Source organism: Nomascus leucogenys, chromosome 16, assembly GCF_006542625.1.
Source record: "Nomascus leucogenys isolate Asia chromosome 16, Asia_NLE_v1, whole genome shotgun sequence".
In the NCBI taxonomy this organism is placed as follows: Eukaryota; Metazoa; Chordata; class Mammalia; order Primates; family Hylobatidae; genus Nomascus; species Nomascus leucogenys.
In genome coordinates this window covers 12,512,680-12,534,043 of record NC_044396.1, presented here as the reverse complement: position 1 = coordinate 12,534,043, position 21,364 = coordinate 12,512,680, and the positions used below count along the sequence as shown (strand labels likewise).

General features: G+C 37.8%; 1 long non-coding RNA gene across 1 annotated transcript in view; it reads left to right on the top strand.

Moving 5' to 3' along the window:
* The window catches only part of LOC101177150, a 534,278-nt gene that overhangs the window by 277,058 nt on the left and 235,856 nt on the right, over positions 1 to 21,364 (top strand). The gene's annotated exons all lie outside the window — the stretch shown is intronic.

Here is a 21,364-nt window from a genome sequence, read left to right as displayed (position 1 = left end):
GAGAAACCCAGAGGCTGCTGCCCTAGCCTAGTGCCCTGTTCATAAGGCAGAGGTGTCATTTGAAAGAAGTAGGTTGTTTTCCCTGCCCCCAGTTTTGGAGCAGTGGTGCAGAGGTATTGCCCAGGGACAGAGAAGATCATATGAACAGAGTGTTCCAAGCTCTCTCCAGAGGAACTGACTTTATTTGAAACAGAGTATAGGAAAGTTCATGCCTAGATTTAAAATGTATAATAGTAATAGTACAATAGAGGTATATAGAAAAACTATTATATTTTACTGGAATTAAGTTAGTATAATCTGAAGTACATTCTTATAAATTAAAGTGTGTGTAATAATCCCTACAGCAACCACTAAGAAAATAGGAAAATGTAGTGAAGAAATTATTAGAGGAATTAAAAAGTTAATTCAGTTAAGCAATGCAAAAGAAAGCAATAAAAGTGGAAGAGAAGATCAAAAAAGACATGCAATATACAGAGAAAAAATTATAAAATGACATGTAAACCCAACTAATATCAATAATAACATTAAATGTGAATGGAATAAGGAATCTAAATGTGAGTTGACTAAAAAGAGTCAGAGATTGTCATATTGCATAAATAAACAGGATCTAGCAATAAGCTGTCTATAGGAGACATAGTATAAATTCAAAGATAAAAATAGTTTTAATATAAAAGAATATAGAAAGATACATCATTCAAACAACAACCAAAAGAAAGCCAGAATGGCTACATTAAGTAGACAAAATAGACTTAGGACAAAAAAAGTTACTAGAGATGAAGAGGGATATTTCATAATGATCAAAAAGTCAATCCATCAGAACAATATAATAATTGTAAGCATATATATGCCCTACAGCATAACCCCAAAATACATAAAGCAAAATCTGATAGAATTGAAGAAAGAGAATTTGATAATATTTGGATACTTCAGTATCCAACTTTCAATAATGAATAGAACAGAAGATAAAAACTATTAAGCACATATAACTAACAGACATGTATGGAACATCTCCAACAACAGAATATGTATTCTGTGCAGGTGCACATGAAGCATTCTCCACAATAGACCGTATACTAAGATATAAAACAAGTCTCAATAAATTTAAAAATATTGAAATCATATAAGTGTGCTCTCTCACCGCAGTGGAATGAACTTAGAAATCAATCATAGAAAGAAGTTTGGGAAATCCAAAAATTTGTAGAAATTAGGGGACACACTCTTAAGTAACTGATGAGTCAACATGAAATCACAAGGGAAGTTAGAAAATACTTTTAGATAAATGGAAATGAAGAAAAACATACCAAATCTTATAGGATGCAGCTTAAGTAATGTCTATGAGAAAATTTACAGCTGTAAATGCCTATATTTAAAAAGAAGAGGCCGGGCACCGTGGCTCATGCCTATAATCCCAGCACTTTGGGAGGCTGTGACAGGCGGATCACCTAAGGTCGGGAGTTCAAGACCAGCCTGGCCAACATGGTGAAACCCTGTCTGTACTAAAAATACAAACATAGCCAGACGTGGTGGCACGTGCCTGTAATCCCGGCTACTCAGGAAGCTGAGGCAGGAGAATCACTTAAACCTGGGAGGCGGAGGTTGCAGTAAACTGAGATTGTGCCACTGCACTCAAGCCTGGGTGACAGAGTGAGACTCAAAAAAAAATAATAAATAAAATCAATTACCTAACTTTCCACTTAAAAACACTGGAAAAAGGAGAGAAAGCTAAGTCTAAAGTATAAGGAAGGAAATAGTAAAGATTAGGGTGGAGATTAATGAAACAGAGATTAGAAAACAATAAAGAAAATCGACAAAACTTAAGATAGAAGAAAAATCAAATTATTAAGAATGGAAGAGGGGATATCACTACTGACTTTAAAGAAATAAAAAGCATTATAAAGGATGTTATGAGAAACTATATGCCCCCAAAATTAAATTCCTAGAATATTAGAAACTTCCAGAAACTGAACTTCACCAAAATAAAAAACTTTTGTGCTTCAAAGGACACCATGAAGAATGTGAAAACACAATCCATAGAATGAGTGAAAAAATATATATTTTTTGTTTCTTTTGAGATGAAGTCTTGCTCTGTCACCCAGGCTGGAGTGCAGTGGTACAATCTTGCACCTCTGCCTCCCAGGTTCAAGTGATTCTCCTGCCTCAGCCTGTCTAGTGAAAATATTTTCAAATCATGAATCTAATAAGGGATCTATACATAGAATATATAAAGAGCTTTTATAACTCTAATAAAAAGACAAATTACCCAATTAAAAATGATCAAAGGACCTTAATAGACATTTGTCCAGGGAAGCCATACGAATGGTCAATAAGCACATGAAAAGATGCTCAACATCATTAATCATCAGAGAAATGTAAATCAAAACCACAGTGGGATACCACTTCACACCCGTCAGGATGGCTATGATAAAAAAGACAGATAATAACAAGTGCTGGTGAGGACATGAAGAAGTTGGAATTCTCATATTTTGCTGATGGGTATGTAAAATAGTGCAGCCACTTTGGAAAAACAGTCTGGCAGTATCACAAAAGGTTAAATTTAGAGTTACCATAATACCCAGCAATTCCATTCCTAAGCATTTGCCTAAGATAAATGAAAACATGCATTCACACAAAAACTGGTGTGATAATGTTCATAGCACCATTATATATTTTAGGATAGCTATATTTCATATTAGTAAAAAAGGTGGAAACAACTAAAATGCTCAACTGATGAATAAAGAAATAAAAATGGTGTACTTATACAATGAAATGTTATTTGGTTATAAAAAGGAATGACACATTGGTAAGTGTTACAACATGAACAACCCATAAAAAACTATGCTAACTGAAAGAAGCCAGTTAGAAAGAGTACATATTTTCTGATTCCATTGATATGAAATGTACAGAATAGGCAAATTTATTGCAACTGAAGTAGATTTGTGGTTGCTTAGGGCTGGGGGTTGGGATGGAGGGTGATTGCTGATGTACATGAAGTTTTTTTCAGGAGGAATAATGAAAATGTCCTAAACTTAGGTTGTGGTAATACTTTCACAACTGTGTGATTATACTAAAAATCATTTAATTGTATGCTTTAAATGGGTGAATGGTATGATGTGTGAAATGTATCTTAATAGGCTTTATTAAAAGTAAGGGAAAAGAAGGTATGGTTAGAACATCTCAGCTAAGCAGTTCTTAGCGATAACGTTAGTTTGGAAAAAGGGAAAGGCCCATGGATAATTGGAAAGGTAAAAGATAATCATAGGGAGTTCAATGGAGGGCTGTTTCCCGGCTTTGTTATACTTCATTCAACAAAGAATCAAAGAAACATTCATTCATTCATCATTCATTCATTTATTCATCTATTCACTATTCATTAATTCAGCCAACATTTGTTTAGTGTCTGCCATGTACTAATACCATGCTTAGGTCAAGAGGTTTTACCTGGGCACAATCTTGCCTAATTATCTAAGAATGGGATTTGCTGTATCATAGGATTTGAGATCTGGAAGGCTTTGAGGATCTTATTGCTGTCAAATGCCTTATTTTATAGTTGGTAAAAACGTCACCAGCGGATATCTAAAGGCACGTTGTGACTGACTAGAAAAGCTGGTTTCTGGCTGGGCACGGTGGCTCATGCCTGTAATCCCAGCACTTTGAGTGGCCGAGGCAGGTGGAATATGAAGTCAGGAGTTTGAGACCAGCTTGGCCAACATGGTAAAACCCCATCTCTACTAAAAATACAAAAATTAGCCAGGCGCATGGTGGTGCACGCCTGTAATCCCAGCTACTGGGGAGCCTGAGGCAGGAGAATCGTTGGAACCCAGGAGGTGGAGGTTGCAGTGAGCTGAGATCGCCCCACTACACTCAAGCCTGGGTGACAGAGCAAGACTCTGTCTCAAAAAAATAATAATAAATAATAAATAAAAAAGAATAAAAGGTGGTTTCTAACTGCAGCTTGAGGAGTAACGAGTAACAATTTTTATTTAACGTATTCGTGTTTAGCTAGCTAGTACTTTGGGTAAATAGATTCACAGTGGAAATGACCCAGGCAAGTAGGCAAGTGGGCTTGTTACTAACTCTGGGGCTAGCTTTGCCCATGAGATTTGCTGTTTCTTCTCCTAAATATATGGATGGTGATGTTACTGCAGAGTGTTTTTTTTTTTTTTTTTTTTTTTGTGAAAAGAGAGAAAGATATTTGCCTTGCTTTCAGTCATTTTCTACACAGTCATTAGTGGAGGCAGAATTTGCAAATTGGTGTAAGGCAAATGAATACATCTGGCTCTTCATCTAGTAGCTGTGGTCTAGGTGCATAGCTCTGTAGATATTTGACCACAAAGTAGATCAACGTCACATGTGTACACAACATAATGATCACTTGCGTTTTTGTATTGAATTTCATTGCCTAAAATAGACACTTTCCATTAATTTTGGCTCTTCACTCATCCTGGTTTAGCATATAAACTCTTAGTAGAAGGTCAAGGGAATACTTGTTTAATTCCCCATCCTATGTGACTTGGTGTGGGTTAAAGACTGTCTGACTGTCTTATACTACTGAAGCTGAAAATGCTAGATTTTTGCTTTTCCAATCTGTTTGCAGTAGAACACAGTCATTTAACAAATCAGTCAATAATACCTATGTCAGAATTTAATTCAGGATCTGGTAACTGAAAAAATAAAAAGAACCCTCTCTTTATGGCTATAGGGCCAATCAGTAGAATCTGTTTCCTCATTGGGCTCTAGATTGAGGAATTTTACATAGCTGCTGAACTTCAGGCTCTTCTATTAATACTGTAAATTATCTGTTATCTTCTTAATTAATTCAATTTCCTTCTTAACTCAGCCAGAATTTGTCCTCTGTTGCTCATGACTAAAAGCTCTAATACAACACTCATAGCACACTATCTAGATAATCTAGTCACCAGAGTGAGCTGCTTTTCTGGAATGTGAAGGGTAATGATATGAAATGGAGGAGGGCACATAATAAGAGTAAAAGAGAGAAATCTACTTAGAAGTCTTCAAACATATTTGTAAAAATAAAAATTTATTTTTAATAAATTAAACTTAGTTTGGAATGAAATAATTAAAATGAATTGTATATATACATTTGTTTCTTAATGGAAAATTAAAAGGTAATACAACAAAATGGAGAAATTTCTAAATAAGAAAGATAAGGTAAAAAATTAAGTTATGAAAATAAGATGGAGGTTTATTTTGAGATTTTTGCAGAAAATGTATACTATGACATCTAACACATTTGTTAGAGATGACTAGTCCTAGTGTGATTGCATAATTTGTTGCATAAATGGGGGCACTTAACGAAAGGCAACTTTCTGGTTAATTACTCTAGGACAATGGATGTTAACCTGAAGTTTTTTGAACAGGAACATACAGTTATACTAAATAGTGTGGGCTGGGCACGGTGGCTCACGCCTGTAATCCCAGCACTTTGGGAGGCTGAGGTGGGCGATCACAAGGTCAGGAGTTCAAGACCAGCCTCATCTCTACTAAAAATACAAAATTAGCCAGGCGTGGTGGTGAGCATCTGTAATCTCAGCTACTCAGTAGGCTGAGGCATCATGAACAGCTAGCACACAGAACTTTTTTTTTTAAAGACACTATCCACTATCCTTTTTTAGAAATAAACTTATTTTGGAATAGTTTTGGATTTACAGAAAAGTTATAAAGAATGTATGACAATTTTTTAAAAATTAAAATGTGTCTTTATAATTGAGAAAATAGTAATGCTCAGTTTAAAAAGATACCTGGAAGGAAAATAAAACCAGAATATATTGTTGCCTAAACTCTCTATTTTCTGACTATTTTAAGTCCCTACCTTCTGCCAACCAATGTTGCAAATGCAGCAATCAATTCTAGGCTTGCCCTCTACTTGAGGGTCTACCAATAGCTGCCTCTGCCACCTGCTAGCAGTCAAAGGAAGAATTATGTCATATTCTTAGAATGATCAGAGACTAAAGTCACCAGGTACCATTTGGAGTGACAGCTTTCTGTAGAACCCATAAAACTGACCCGAACACAAAAACAGGTGGGAGGTGCCAGTTACAGGAATAAACTGTCAATCATCATCAGAATATAAGCCTTGCAGTGAACGAGACTGCACCTTTGCACTCCAGCCTGGGCAACAAGAGCGAAACTCCATCTCAAAAAAAAAAAAAAAAGGAAAAAGAAAAAGAAATAGGCTTTCTCATTTGATACTAGTAAGAATTTAAACTGGTAATTTCTGAAGAGCAATTTCAAAAATAGGTATCAAGAGCCTTACAACTGTCATACCTACCAAGATATTCAAATGCTAGACATCAGACCTAAGACAATAATCAAAAATTATGTAAAGGTGTGGGTACAAGGATGTTCATCATAACAGCATAATTTATAATAGAGGTTGTTTTGTTTTTTAATGGAAATACATGGCCAAATCAATGTATAAGTGAAGTATCATACAGTTCCATAGGAATGAAGGGGACTTCATGAATATAAGCCTTCCTGTTTTGTCTGAACTCTGAGGGTGTATTACTGATGCAGCAAAGGAAAGACATGGGCTATGTTTAAAGGCATGACATGACACATGTGATCTATGCTTGTGGTACCTATCACATTTTTATCGTACATATATCTTTTGGAGTACAGAAATCTGCTATTATTATGTAACGTGGGTGATTGGAATGATACTTTCGTTATTTTTTAACCCATGTGATGAAAGCAAGTATTTGAACTCTGACCAAGAGGTCAAATGGAAATTAGGGAACTAACTGTTTATCTCCCAGAATGTGAGGGCCATGATTGCACTGAAGGTGAATCACACATTTGATTCCATGAATCTAGCAATGGAACTGAAAACGAAGTGGGAAACACGACCAATTCTGTGATTTACAGTCCAGGAGACAAAAATATACCAGATACTCAAGAGAAACAGTGACATTGCAGCTGAGATGAGAGAAATGCCTCTCAGGAGTTCATAAACAGAACAACAACATAATATAATGGACAGTACCCTTAGCAAATACTGTAATGAATTACATTGAGCTATTTCACATAATGCTGTTCAGTATATTCCACTGTGTCAAAACACCATTTCATTAAAATAAATGGAATATATTTAATTAAAATAAATGGGTCATTAAGGTTACCATGTAATTTATCATCTAAATACTTAGGCACTTGGGAGGGTAAAAGGAGATGCCTATTAACCATTTACACCCAGCCCATGGGTGTAAACCAGGTCTGTGTAAAGCAGAATGGAACTAAGTGTCACCTGTTTATAATAGACTCTGTGTCTATTATAGAAGGTGTGAATGCCTCCTTGTTTGTGAATGTCTACCAATCTTTCCAGGCAGTCAACATTTCTGTGGAGCCAATCAGGCATATTGAAATTTCAGAGATCTGGAATCAACATGATCTTAATATAGAGTTTTTTCTCATGTGTCTCAAACCTTCATCTTTTATTGTCTTTCATATGATCTAGCTTAATCAGGGCCACATTTAACTTTAAATGTTCAGCCCCTTTATTCCTATGGAACTGTATGATACTTCACTTATACATTGATTTGGCCATGTATTTCCATTAAAAAACAAAACAACCTCTATTATAAATTATGCTGTTATGATGAACATCCTTGTACCCATACCTTTACATAATTTTTGACTATTGTCTTAGGTCTGATGTCTAGCATTTGCATATCTAGGTAGGTATGACAGTTGTAAGGCTCTTGATACCTATTTTTGAAATTGCTCTTCAGAAATTACCAGTTTAAATTCTTACTAGTATCAAATGAGAAAGCCTATTTCTTTTTCTTTTTCCTTTTTTTTTTTTTTTTTTTTTGAGATGGAGTTTCGCTCTTGTTGCCCAGGCTGGAGTGCAATGGTGCAGTCTTGTTCACTGCAACCTCTGTCTCCCGGGTTCAGGCAATTCTCCTGCCTCAGCCTCCCGAGTAGCTGGGATTACAGGCATGCACCACAATGCTGGGCTAATTTTTGTATTTTTAGTTGAGACAGGGTTTCACCATGTTGGTCAGGCTGGTCTCGAACTCCTGACCTCAGGTAATCCACCCATCTTGGCCTCCCAAAGTGCTGGGATTAAAGGTGTGAACCACTGCGCCCAGCCGAGAAAGCCTATTTCTATATAATCATCAACATTCAATCTTTCTTTCATTTTGTAAAGCTAGTAGGTAAAACATTGAATCTTATTTTAATTTTTATTTCTCTAAATACTGGATTTTAGACCAATAAAACCTGAGTTTTAAAAATTTCCTCTTTTTCTGTTTTTGTTTAACTTTATAATCCATGTAGCATATTAGTACATGCTGTGAGATAGAAAACTATTTTTCTCTGAATGAACAAATGATCCAGTTTGAATTTTCACCCTTGACGTTTATTAAATTAATACGTATTTTTGGATTATTAAAAATGTATAGTCTGTCTATTGAGTACCATGTTGGCACAAAAATGTTTTACTTATTATCACTTTTTGATGCCTTTAAGTTATGGCAGTCTTGTCCCCAACCCCAATTTTATGGCGTGTTTTCACTTGCTTAATTTTCCATGGATTTTATAAATTTTAGAGTCATTACATTAGGAAAGTCACTCTGGGATTTAATGCAATCACAAAATTACAATTGCAATTGCTCTAAATATAACTGTTAATTTGTGGAGATGGCAGATAATATTTTGAAAAAAGAATTAGGTTTAATTTTGCAAATTTGTTGATAGGAATTCTTCATGTGTAGAGAGATACTATATAGAAAACCATTTTAACTTAATTGCAGGAATAACCAAATGATAAAATGGAGTGATATACACGTTATAGACTTTCTCATAGTCTTTATGCACTTGGTAGCTTTTCACATAGTGTTGTTGGTAGATTTTCACATAGTGTTGTGAAAATCTGTGGTAAAGGGCAGAGTGGCTAGAGGGTGTTTCAGAATAAAATAATTTCAAGGGATAGTGAAACTGTGTGTAAGAATATTGTTAAGGGTGGGGAAGAGACAGGTGGAGAATGGGGAAGGCACTTAAGGGAGGGAGTGCAAGACTAAACTGGGCCGGGTGCGGTGGCTCACGCTTGTAATCCCAGCACTTTGGGAGGCCGAGGCGGGCGGGTCACGAGGTCAGGAGATCGAGACCACGGTGAAACCCCGTCTCTACTAAAAACACAAAAAATTAGCCGGGCGTGGTGGCGGGCGCCTGTAGTCCCAGCTACTCGGAGAGGCTGAGGCAGGAGAATGGCGTGAACCCGGAAAGCGGAGCTTGCAGTGAGCCGAGATTGCGCCACTGCACTCCAGCCTGGGTGACAGAGCGAGACTCCGTCTCAAAAAAAAAAAGAGACTAAACTGGACACTTTGAAGGATGCTATAAAATGTTTCACTTTTAGTATGGGCCCACGATTTTTATTTTCACTCTGGAGTGTGGTGATCAACATCAGGGAATGGTAGACGTGGAGTTTTGGGAAGGGAGACGTCACCCTGGACTTGGGGAGGCCAACCAACACAAACACACAGTAAAGCTGGCCCCTGGGTCCTCCTGACAGGGAAGAGAGTGCATGCTGCCGGCCGGGGGGATCTTGGAGCAGGCCAGCAGAATGCTTTGCCAAGGTTCACAAACTGAGATTGAATTTCGGCTGAATTTCCAGGAAATTCGAGCCAAATTGTGAAGGGACCTGGGCTGTGTGGAATGTCAGGTAGGAGGCATGAGGAGATCATTTACTTTAGGATTAGTTATTTGATCCAAAACTGTACAATGGGGGGAGTCTAGGAAATATAAATTCATGGGGAGCCCTCCCTAGTACAATTCTTCTATCTGCTTTGTCGATCTCAGCTTTGTGGATCTAGGGTTTTGCAGGACATCAGCCCGTCTGTTCCCCCATATAGTCTTGAATGTAGAAAAAGCCAAGGCCCATGAGTTCACCTGGAATGAAAAGAACACCACCACTCTTTCTTTGCAATATTCAATTGCAAAAAAAATTAGTGTTCTTACTGAAGTAACTGTTAGAAAGTTGGAGATGATATACAACCCTGACTTCCTTAGTTTTCTATCATGGAGACTGAGAGAGGAATACACTGATGCCATCTGGAAGTAACTTTAATTTTTTTCGTTTTAGAATTTTTTGCTTACATTTTGCTGAGGCATTAGGAAATTGCATTTATTTTAAGGTTTTACAAATATGGTATGCTTAAAAAAATCTTCATGCTTCAACTCTATCTTTTAGCTATCCATGGGACATAGGATGGTATACCAGATTGAGCAACAAACATCTTGGCTCTAGATTCAAATTTTCCTCTAACTACAGGAGGGACTTGGGGACAAATCACTAAACTGCTATGGGCCCCAATTTCTTTTTTTTAAAATTATTATTATACTTTAAGTTCTAGGGTACACGTGTACAACATGCAGGTTTGTTACATAGGTATACATGTGCCATGTTGGCTTGCTGCACCTATCAACCCGTCATCTACATTAGGTATTTCTCCTAATGCTATCCCTCCTCCAGCCCCACACCCCCCCAACAGGCCCCAGTGTGTGATGTTCCCCTCCCTGTGTCCATGTGTTCTCACTGTTCAGTTCCCACCTATGAATGAGAACATGTGGTGTTTGGTTTTCTGTTCTTGTGATAGTTTGCTGAGAATGATGGTTTCCAGCTTCATCCATGTCCCTGCAAAGGACATGAACTCATCCTTTTTTATGACTGCATAGTTTTCCATGGTGTATATGTGCCACATTTTCTTAATCCAGTCTATCATTGATGGACATTTAGGTTGGTTCCAAGTCTTTGCTATTGTGAATAGTGCCACAATAAACATACGTGTGCATGTATCTTTATAGTAGAATGATTTATAATCCTTTGGGTATATACCCGGTAATGGGATTGCTGGGTCAAATGGTATTTCTGATTCTAGATCCTTGAGGAATCGCCACACTGACTTCCACAATGGTTGAATTAATTTACAGTCCCACCAACAGTGTAAAAAGTGTTCCTATTTCTCCACATCCTCTCCAGCAACTGTTGTTTCTTGACTTTTTAATGATCACCATTCTAACTGGCATGAGACGGTATTTCATTGTAGTTTTGATTTGCATTTCTCTGATGGCCAGTGATGATGAGCATTTTTTCATGTGTCTGTTGGCTGCATAAATGTCTTCTTTTGAGAAGTGTATGTTCATATCCTTTGTCCACTTTTTGATGGGGTTGTTTTTTTCTTGAAAACTTGTTTAATTTCTTTGTAGATTCTGGATATTAGCCCTTTGTCACATGAGTAGATTGCAAAAATTTTCTCCCATTCTGTAGGTTGCCTGTTCACTCTGATGGTAGCTTCTTTTGCTGTGCAGAAGCTCTTTAGTTTAATTAGATCCCATTTGTTAACTTTGGCTTTTGTTGCCATTGCTTTTGGTGTTTTAGACATGAAGTCCTTGCCCATGCCTATGTCTTGAATGGTATTGCCTAGGTTTTCTTCTAGGGTTTTTATCATTTTAGATCTAACATTTAAGTCTTTAATCCATCTTGAATTAATTTTTGTATAAGGTGTAAGGAAGGGATCCAATTTCAGCTTTCTACATATGGCTAGCCAGTTTTCCCAGCATCATTTATTAAATAGAGAATCGTTTCCCCATTTCTTGTTTTTGTCAGGTTTGTCAAAGATCAGATAGTTGTACATGTGTGGTGTTATTTCTGAGGGCTCTGTTCTGTTGCATTGGTCTATATCTCTGTTTTGGTACCAGTACCATGATGTTTTGGTTATTGTATACTTGTAGTATAGTTTGAAGTCAGGTAGCATGATGCCTCCAGCTTTGTTCTTTTGGCTTAGGATTGTCTTGGCAATGCAGGCTCTTTTTTCATTCCATATGAGCTTTAAAGCAGTTTTTTCCAATTCTGTGAAGAAAGTCATTGGTAGCTTGATGGGGATGGCATTGAATCTATAAATTACCTTGGGCAGTATGATCATTTTCACAATATTGATTCTTCCTATCCATGAGCATGGAATGTTCTTCCATTTGTTTGTGTCCTCTTTTATTTCATTGAGCAGTGGTTTGTAGTTTTCCTTGAAGAGGTCCTTCACATCTCTTGTAAGTTGTATTCTTAGGTATTTTTTTTCTCTTTGTAGCAATTGCGAATGGGAGTTCACTCATGATTTGGCTCTCTGTTTGTCTGTTATTGGTGTATAGGAATGCTTGTGATTTTTGCACATTGATTTTGTTTCCTGAGACTTTGCTGGAGGTGCTTATCAGCTTAAGGAGATTTTGGGCTGAGACAGTGGGGTTTTCTAAATATACAATCATGTCATCTGCAAACAGGGACAATTTGACTTCCTCTTTTCCTAATTGAATACCCTTTCTTTCTTTCTCTTGCTTGATTGCCCTGGCCAGAACTTCCAACACTATGTTGAATAGGAGTGGTGAGAGAGGGCATCCTTGTCTTGTGCCAGTTTTCAAAGGGAATGCCCATTCAGTACGATATTGGCTGTGGGTCTGTCATAAATAGCTCTTATTATTTTGAGATATATTCCATCAGTACCTAGTTTATTGAGAGTTTTTAGCATGAAGGGCTGTTGAATTTTATCAAAGGCCTTTTCTGCATCTATTGAGATAATCATGTGGTTTTTGTCATTGGTTCTGTTTAGGTGATGGATTACATTTATTGATTTGCGTACATTGAAAGAGCCTTGCATCCCAGGGATGAAGCTGACTTGATCATGATAGATAAGCTTTTTGATGTACTGCTGGATTTGGTTTGCAAGTATTTTTTTGAGGATTTTTGCATTGATGTTCATCAGGGATATTGGTCTAAAATTCTCTTTTTTTGTTGTGTTTCTGCCAGGCTTTGATATCAGGATGATGCTGGCCTCATAAAATGAATTAGGGAGGATTCCCTCTTTTTCTATTGACTGGAATAGTTTCAGAAGGAATGGTACCAGCTCCTCTTTGTACCTCTGGTAGAATTCAGCTGTGAACCCATCTGGTCCTGGACTTTTTTTGGTTGATAAGCTATTAATTATTGCCTCAATTTCAGAGTCTGTTATTGTTCTATTCAGAGATTCCACTTCTTCCTGGTTTAGTCTTGGGAGGGTGTATGTGTCCAGGAATATATCCATTTCTTCTAGATTTTCTAGTTTATTTGTGTAGAGGAGTTTATAGTATCCTCTGATGGTAGTTTGTATTTCTGTGGGATTGGTGGTGATATCCCCTTTATCATTTTTTATTGCATCTATTTGATTCTTCTCTCTTTCCTTCTTTATTAGTCTTGATAGCGGTCTATCAATTTTATTGATCTTTTCAAAAAACCAGCTCCTGGATTCATTGATTTTTTGAAGGGTTTTTTGTGTCTCTATTTCCTTCAGTTCTGCTCTGATCTTAGTTATTTCTTGTCTTCTGCTAGCTTTTGAATGTGTTTGCTCTTGCTTCTCTAGTTCTTTTAATTGTGATGTCAGGGTGTCAGTTTTAGATCTTTTCTGCTTTCTCTTGTGGGCATTTAGTGCTACAAATTTCCCTCTACACACTGCTTTGAATGTGTCCCAGAGATTCCGGTATTTTGTGTCTTTGTTCTCTGTGGTTTCAAAGAACATCTTTATTTCTGCCTTCATTTTGTTATTTATCTAGTAGTCATTCAGGAGCAGGTTGTTCAGTTTCCATATTTGTGTGGTTTTGAGTGAGTTTCTTAATCCTGAGTTCTAATTTTATTAGAACTGTGGTCTAAGAGACAGTTTGTTGTGATTTCTGTTCTTTTACATTTGTTGAGCAGTGCTTTGCTTCCAATTATGTGGTCAATCTTAAAATAAGTGTGATGTGGTGCTGAGAAGCATATGTATTCTGTTGATTTGGGGTGCAGAGTTCTGTAGATGTCTATTAGGTCCACTTGGTGCAGAGCTGAGTTCAAGTCCTGGATATTCTTGTTAACCTTCTGTCTCATTGATATGTGTAACATTGACGGTGAGGTGTTAAAGTCTCCCATTATTATTGGGTGGGAGTCTAAATCTCTTCGTAAGTGTCTAAGAACTTGCTTTATGAATCTGGCTGCTCCTGTATTGGGTGCAAATATATTTAGGATAGTTAGCTCTTCTTGTTGAATTGATCCTTTTACCATTATGTAATGACCTTCTTTGCCTCTTTTGATTTTTGTTGGCTTAAAGTCTGTTTTATCAGAGACTAGGATTTCAACCTCTGCTTTTTTATGCTTTCCATTTGCTTGGTAGATCTTCCTCCATCCCTTTATTTTGAGCCTATGTGTGTCTCTGCACATGAGATAGGTCTCCTGAATACAGCACACTGATGGGTCTTGACTCTATCCAATTTGCCAGTATGTGTCTTTTAATTGGAGCATTTAGCTCATTTACATTTAAGGTTAATATTGTTATATGTGAATTTGATCCTATCATTATGATGTTAGCTGGTTATTTTGCCCATTAATCGATGCAGTTTCTTCCTAGCCTCGATGGTCTTTACAATTTGGCATGTTTTTGCAGTGGCTGGTACTGGTTGTTCCTTTCCATGTTTAGTGCTTCCTTCAGGACCTCTTGTAAGGCAGGCCTGGTAGTGACAAAAGCTCTCAGCATTTGCTTGTCTGTAAAGGATTTTATTTCTCCTTCACTTATGAAGCTTAGTTTGGCTGGATATGAAATTCTGGGTTGAAAATTCTTTTCTTTAAGAATGTTGAATATGGACCCCCATTCTCTTCTGGCTTGTAGGGTTTCTGCCCAGAGATCTACTGTTGGTCTGATGGGCTTCCCTTTGTGGGTAACCCGACCTTTCTCTCTGGCTGCGCTTAACATTTTTTCCTTCATTTCAACCTTGGTGAATCTGACAATTATGTGTCTTGGGGTTGCTTTTCTTGAGGAGTGTCTTTGTGTTGTTCTCTGTATTTCCTGAATTTGAATGTTTGCCTGCCTTGCTAGGTTGGGGAAGTTCTCCTGCATAATATACTGAAGAGTGTTTTCCAACTTTTTTCCATTCTCCCCATCACTTTGAGGTACACCAATCAAACATAGATTTGGCCTTTTCATATATTCCCATATTTCTTGGAGGATTTGTTTGTTTCTTTTTACTCTTTTTTCTCTAAACTGCTTCTCTTGCTTTATTTCATTAATTTGCTCTTCAGTTGTCTTGCTTTATCTTATTAATTTGATCTTCAGTCACTGATACCCTTTCTTCTACTTGATTGAACTGGCTATTGAAGCTTGTGCTTGTGTCACGAAGTTCTCATGCCATGGTTTTACGCTCCATCAGGTCATTTAAGGACTTCTCCATGCTGTTTATTCTAGTTAGCCATTTGTCTAAGCTTTTATCAAGGTTTTTAGCTTCCTTGCGCTGGGTTAGAACATGCTCCTTTAGCTTGGAGAAGTTTATTACCGATCTTCCGAAGCCTACTTCTGTCAACTCGTCAAAGTCATTCTCCATTCAGGTTTGTTCTGTTGCTGGTGAAGAGCTGCGATCCTTTGGAGGAGAATAGGCACTCTGGTTTTTAGAATTTTCAGCTTTTCTGCTCTGGTTTCTTGCTATCTTTGTGGTTTTATCTACCTTTGGTCTTTGATGTTGGTGATCTAGAGATGGGGTTTTGTTTTAGATCTCCTTTTTGTTGATGTTGATGCAATTCCTTTCAGTTTGTTAGTTTTCCTTCTAACAGTCAGGTTCCTCAGTTGCAGGTCTGTTGGAGTTCGCTGGAGGTCCACTCCAGACCCTGTTTGCCTGGATATCACCAGCAGAGGCTGCAGAACAGCAAATATTGCTGCCTGATCCTTCCTCTGGAAGCTTTGTCCCAGAGGGGCGCCTGCCTAGATGAGGTGTCTGTTGGTGCCTACTGGGAGGTATCTCCCAGTTAGGCTACATGGGGGTCAGGGACCCACTTGAGGAGGCAGTCTATCCGTTCTCAGAGCTCAAACACCATGTTGGGAGAGCCACTGCTCTCTTCAGAGCTGTCAGACAGGGATGTTTAAGTCTGCAGAAGTTGTCTGCTGCTTTGTGTTCAGCTATGCCTTGCCCACAGAGATGGAGTCTATGGAGGCAGCAGGCCTTGCTGAGCTGCATTGGGCTCCACCTAGTTTAAGCTTTCAGGCTGCTTTGTTTACCTACTCAAGCCTCAGCTATGGCGGACCCCCCTTCCCCAGCCAGGCTGCTGCCTTGCAGTTTGATCTCAGACTGCTGTGCTAGTAGCGAGCAAGGCTCTGTGGGCATACGGGCCCCAATTTCTTCGATTTGGAAAATGAGGTTATTGGACTAGATAATCTTTTAGAAATTATACTTTAAGTTCTGGGATACATTTGCATAACGTGCAGGTTTGTTACATAGGTATACACGTGCCATGGTGGTTTGCTTCACTCATCAACCCGTCATCTACATTAGGTATTTCTCCTAATGCTCTCCCTCCTGTAGTCCCCAACTCCTGACAGGTCCCGGTGTGTGATGTTCCCCTCCGTGTGTCCATGTGTTCTCATTGTTCAACTCCCACTCATGCGTGAGAACATGCAGTGTTTGGTTTTCTGTTCCTGTGTTAGTTTGCTGAGAATGATGGTTTCCAGCTTCATCCATGTCCCTTCAAGGGACATGAACTCATCCTTTTTTATGGCTTCATGGCATTACATGGTGTATATGTGCCACATTTTATTTATCCAGTCTATCATTGATGGGCATTTGGTTTGGTTCCAAGTCTTTGCTATTGTGAATAATGTTGCAAGAAACATATGCGTGCATGTGTCTTTATAGTAGAATGATTTATAATCCTTTAGGTATATACCCAGTAATGGGATTGCTGGGTCAAATGGTATTTCTGATTCTAGATCCTAGAGGAATTGCCACACTGTCTCCCATAATGTTTGAACTAATTTACCCTCCCACCAACAGTGTAAAAGTGTTCCTATTTCTCCACATCCTCTCCAGCATTTGTTGTTTCCTGACTTTTTAATGATGACCATTCTAACTGGTGTGAGATAGCATCTTACCTCCACTCCATTAGCTTTAAATTTCTAAGTTTATGTATAGCCACTTATAGGTATGACAAAGGGTGTATATTCAGATAGAATCACTAGAATTATAAGAATTACCAGAATTTCTGCTGTAAAATAAAATGAATAGTTTTATTGCTTATGGATACTACTTACTATTAAATAATATCACAGTTAGCTTATGCTTATGATCAATAACTTTTTACCCCCCAACCAGCTGTTTAAATACAGGATTGTGTGAATTCATACTTAAACCTTAGCGACAATAGCTGAGTGTGTATTGGAGCATTGTTTGTGTGTACATGTGCGTTTTCCCTTCGGAACAAAATCATCTTCAGCTGAGGAAGTGATCCTTCAAAAAAAAATAGCTTCGTTACATGAACAATCATGACCATTCAGAAGTGTTAAGTTAGTTACAAGTAAAAGTAAATGTCCTTAGCTGGTCTGCAGCTGTATAACTGTAGCTCTGTTTTCTTTCTCACCCTGGAGCAGTTTGGTCCTGATCTTCCATAGGAAACCTCTTCCTAACCTAAAAAAATTATGTGATGTGTCACTTGATTTTTCTCTGCAGTGTCTTTTGTTTGTTACGTAATCTTAGTTCAAAAGAAAAAAATAATACTTAACCTGGAATATATGGAAACAAAACAAGCCTTATAAAGAAAAGCCAGTGCTTTGTATGGGTATTTCTATATGAGGTAGGAAAAGGAAGTATTGCAGGACTCCAGGAATAGCCATTTTTCTTTGAATGAGTACTAGGTAAAATGTAGAACTCACCAAAAAGTGATATATAGAACTTTGTTTTTCCATCATCATTAAAACTCTGAGTCTACCTACTATTATTGAAGAGTAATCCTTATAATATAATATAATCCTTATATTTATCCTTATAAATAATCATGGCTTGAATTCTTCCTTTAGCTACCTTTGGGGCCTGAGAGTGTTAAGAAAATAATTGGGACTATCTAGTACAAATCACTAACATTACAAAAAATTTACAGCCAAATGGAAGGGTCAGTAATGATATATCATTACATCCACTGGAATGGCTACAGTTAAAAGGTGTAATAACACCAGGTCTGAAGTGACTGGAACTTTCTCATACAGTGCTGGTGGGAATATAGGATGATATCACTTTGGAAACAGTTTGAAAGTTTTTTATAAAATTTAGCACACACTTGCCATATGACATAGAAATTTTAGCAGCCCTAAGTATTTGCCCAGAAAAAGTAAAAAAAAAATGTCTGCACAAAGATTTGTTTGAATTAGCTTTGTTCAAAATAGCCCCAAATGTAAAACAACTCAAGTGTTTGTTAACAGGTTAACAGATAAATAATTCTAGTATGTCTAAACAATGGAATATTACTCAGCAATAAAACAGATGAACTGTTGATTTATGCAACAACCTGGATGAATCTCAAGAACAGTCTTCCGAGAAAAAGAAGCCAGACATGAAAAATACATATTGAATGATTCAATTTATATAAAACTCTAGACAAGACAAATCAAATTTATAGTGATAGAAAGTAGATCAATGGTTACTAAGACGAAGGGTGGAGGTTGGGAACTGGCTGGGAAGGGTTACTGAGCACCATTGGAAATGATAGAAATTTTCATATATTGATTGTAATGGTGGTTTCATAGATGTATGCATTTGTCAAAACTCCTTGAACTGCAAACTGATTCCCCACCAGAGGCACAGCAAAGGTAGGGTGGTGGGAGCAGGGCACTCCAAGCTACACAGAGAAGGGGCATGCAGTGTCTGCAGAGATTTTAAAATAATAATGAAACTGACTAAAAGTCAATCTGATTTTTATTATCCCCATGTATTAGCAATTCTAAACAATGTCAGTGAGAAAATCACTTCTCTCAAAAAATTTTCATTAGTCTAAATTCAAAACAATTGTTGCCATTATTTATTTTTTGATAATACACATGCAAGCCTCAAAGTAACACTTGTAGGTCAGGTTTTCACCAGCTATACCTTATATCAATGTAGCAGTAGCTTCCTAGGCCACTTGTTCTCATTGTAGTCTCTTTTTATTCCAATCTATCCTTCATACTGCCACCAACCACCTCCTCAGATTAAAGGTACCCACTATTTGCCTTCCCTAAAGATTAAGGACAATTGTCTAGCTAGAAAAACTAACACTTTCAGGTTCTGGATCCAATTCTTCCTTTCTAGACCGTCATAGGCCACTTCTCATCATATTTCCTATTTTAATATATCTTACAGTGTAGTCCATGGACCTCTGCATTGGAACCACAGCATGAGAGGGAGGGTGGAGATGGACATACCTATGACCCGCCCCAAATCTGCAGCATCAGAATATCTATGGGGGCAGGTGAGATCTGGATCTCCTCAGATAATTCTTAAGCTAAGCCTAATAAAATTTAAGCATTTCTGCCATATCTTCACCAGCTATTTCATTGTTTTCCTGAATATGCAATTACCGTCACATAGAAGCCTTTGTTTGGTAGTTCTTTTTCCTCTCCTGGAATACCCCTTCCCTCCCCTCCCCTCTCCTCCCCTCCCCTCCCTCCCTCCCCTCCCCTTCCCTTCTTTTTCTCTCATCCTCTCCTCTCCTCTCTCCTCTCTTCTCCTCTCCTCTCCTCTCTTCTCCTCCTCTCCTCTCTTCTCCTCTCCTCCTCTCCTCTCCTCTCCTCTCCTCTCCTCTCCTCTCCTGTCTTTCCTTCCTTCTCTTTCCTTTCCTGTCTTTCCTTTCCTTTTCTTTCTTTTTTCTTTCTTTTTTGACAGAGTCTTGCTCTGTTGCCCAGGCTGGAGTGCAATGGTGCAATCTCGGCTCACTGCAACCTCCACCTCCCAGGTTCAAGTGATTCTCCTGCCTCAGCCTCCTGAGTAGCTGGGGTTACAGGTGCTCACCACCTGTAATTTTTGTATTTTTAGTAGACACGGGGTTTCCTCATGTTGGCCATGGTTGGCCAAGCTGGTCTTGAACTCCTGACCTCAGGTGATCCACCTGCCTCAGCCTCCCAAAGTGCTGGGATTACACGCATGAGCCACTGTGCCTGGCCCTTACTTTTCTTTACAAAGTGAATATTTACAGCATATTTTAAAGGACTATGTAAATGTTACTTCTTTATGGAACCTTCTCTGCTCCTCCAATATCCTTCTTTAACACTTCCTACACACATACAGCTCACATCACTTGGTGCTATAGTTATTGTGGTAGCCATTTGTGTTATTTCCAAAATAGTTCTGGTTTCCCTTATTCTTGATAGGATTGACTTCTTGGCCCTTGGTCATTAGGCGTCATGTTACCAGTTCTGACCAATGAGTTGTGAGTGAAAGTCTATGTGCCACTTCCATAAAAGAGAGAACATTTATTAGAGCCCTATTTTCCTTTGCTGTGGCAACTTGGTAATTTTCCAGCAGTGGTTATGGACATTCTTCTGAAGGGACAATTGACCAGGATTGCTCTGTGAGCTTTGATGTCTACCACCCACACATATATTACTTAGCACTATTGGTAGCAATATCCATCAGTGATTCAAGGACTTTCTGTAACAATTTGGATCCCATTTTTTGTTTTTGGCTCCTTGCTCTTAGTAAGCTGAAGCATGTGAGAGAACATGGAGGCAGCACGGAGCACAGATTGAAAAGCCATTTGGACCTGGGTTCAAAGCCCAGTTCTACCATTTATTACCTGTGTAACCATGATCAAGTTACTGAAGCTCTTTAAATTTCTGTTTTTAAATGTTTTAAATGAGAACAAAAAATTCTATTCTTAAGGATTGTGGAGATAAACAGATAAGATAAGGTGTAACCATGTTAGCACATTGCCAAGCATCTAATATTACAATGGTGACTATAAAAGACCACCTGCATTCAAGGGGACACCTTGCCTGAGGCTTTTGCTTTCTTAAGTCACACATCAAATATCTAATTCTATTGTCTAAGCCTTCTGGCTCAGTTGGGTAGTTTTTTCAAGCAGAAAAATGTGATTACTTATATTGAGAAAATAATCAGGTGAGAACATTTACATAAAACTGAGAGCTAAAAACATGCTTAAACCTTTGTTTAACAACTTTGTTTTTTAAATCCTGAACTTTACAGTTTTGCCTAGCAGCCACAAAGAATTAGTACCATAAAAATATCTGGGTATTCAGAGGACATACTATTTATTGTTGTTGCTTTTCTGGCACTCTCACTAAAGTATGAAACTTAGGTATAAAGACAAAGATATTTATAATTCAAAACGTCTTCAGAAATAATTTGATTTACTACTTTCATTTAACAGTTGGAAAAACTGTAACCTAGTAAGATTATGGGATTTATTAGGGTTAAATCCCCACGTCTCTTGAATCAGTGATTTTACCCTAACACCATACTTCCCTAGATTTGATGCTTTAGTTATTGTTTACCAACGGCTGCTGTATTATTAATATCAATTTACTCTTTTACAAGAACTCTCCAG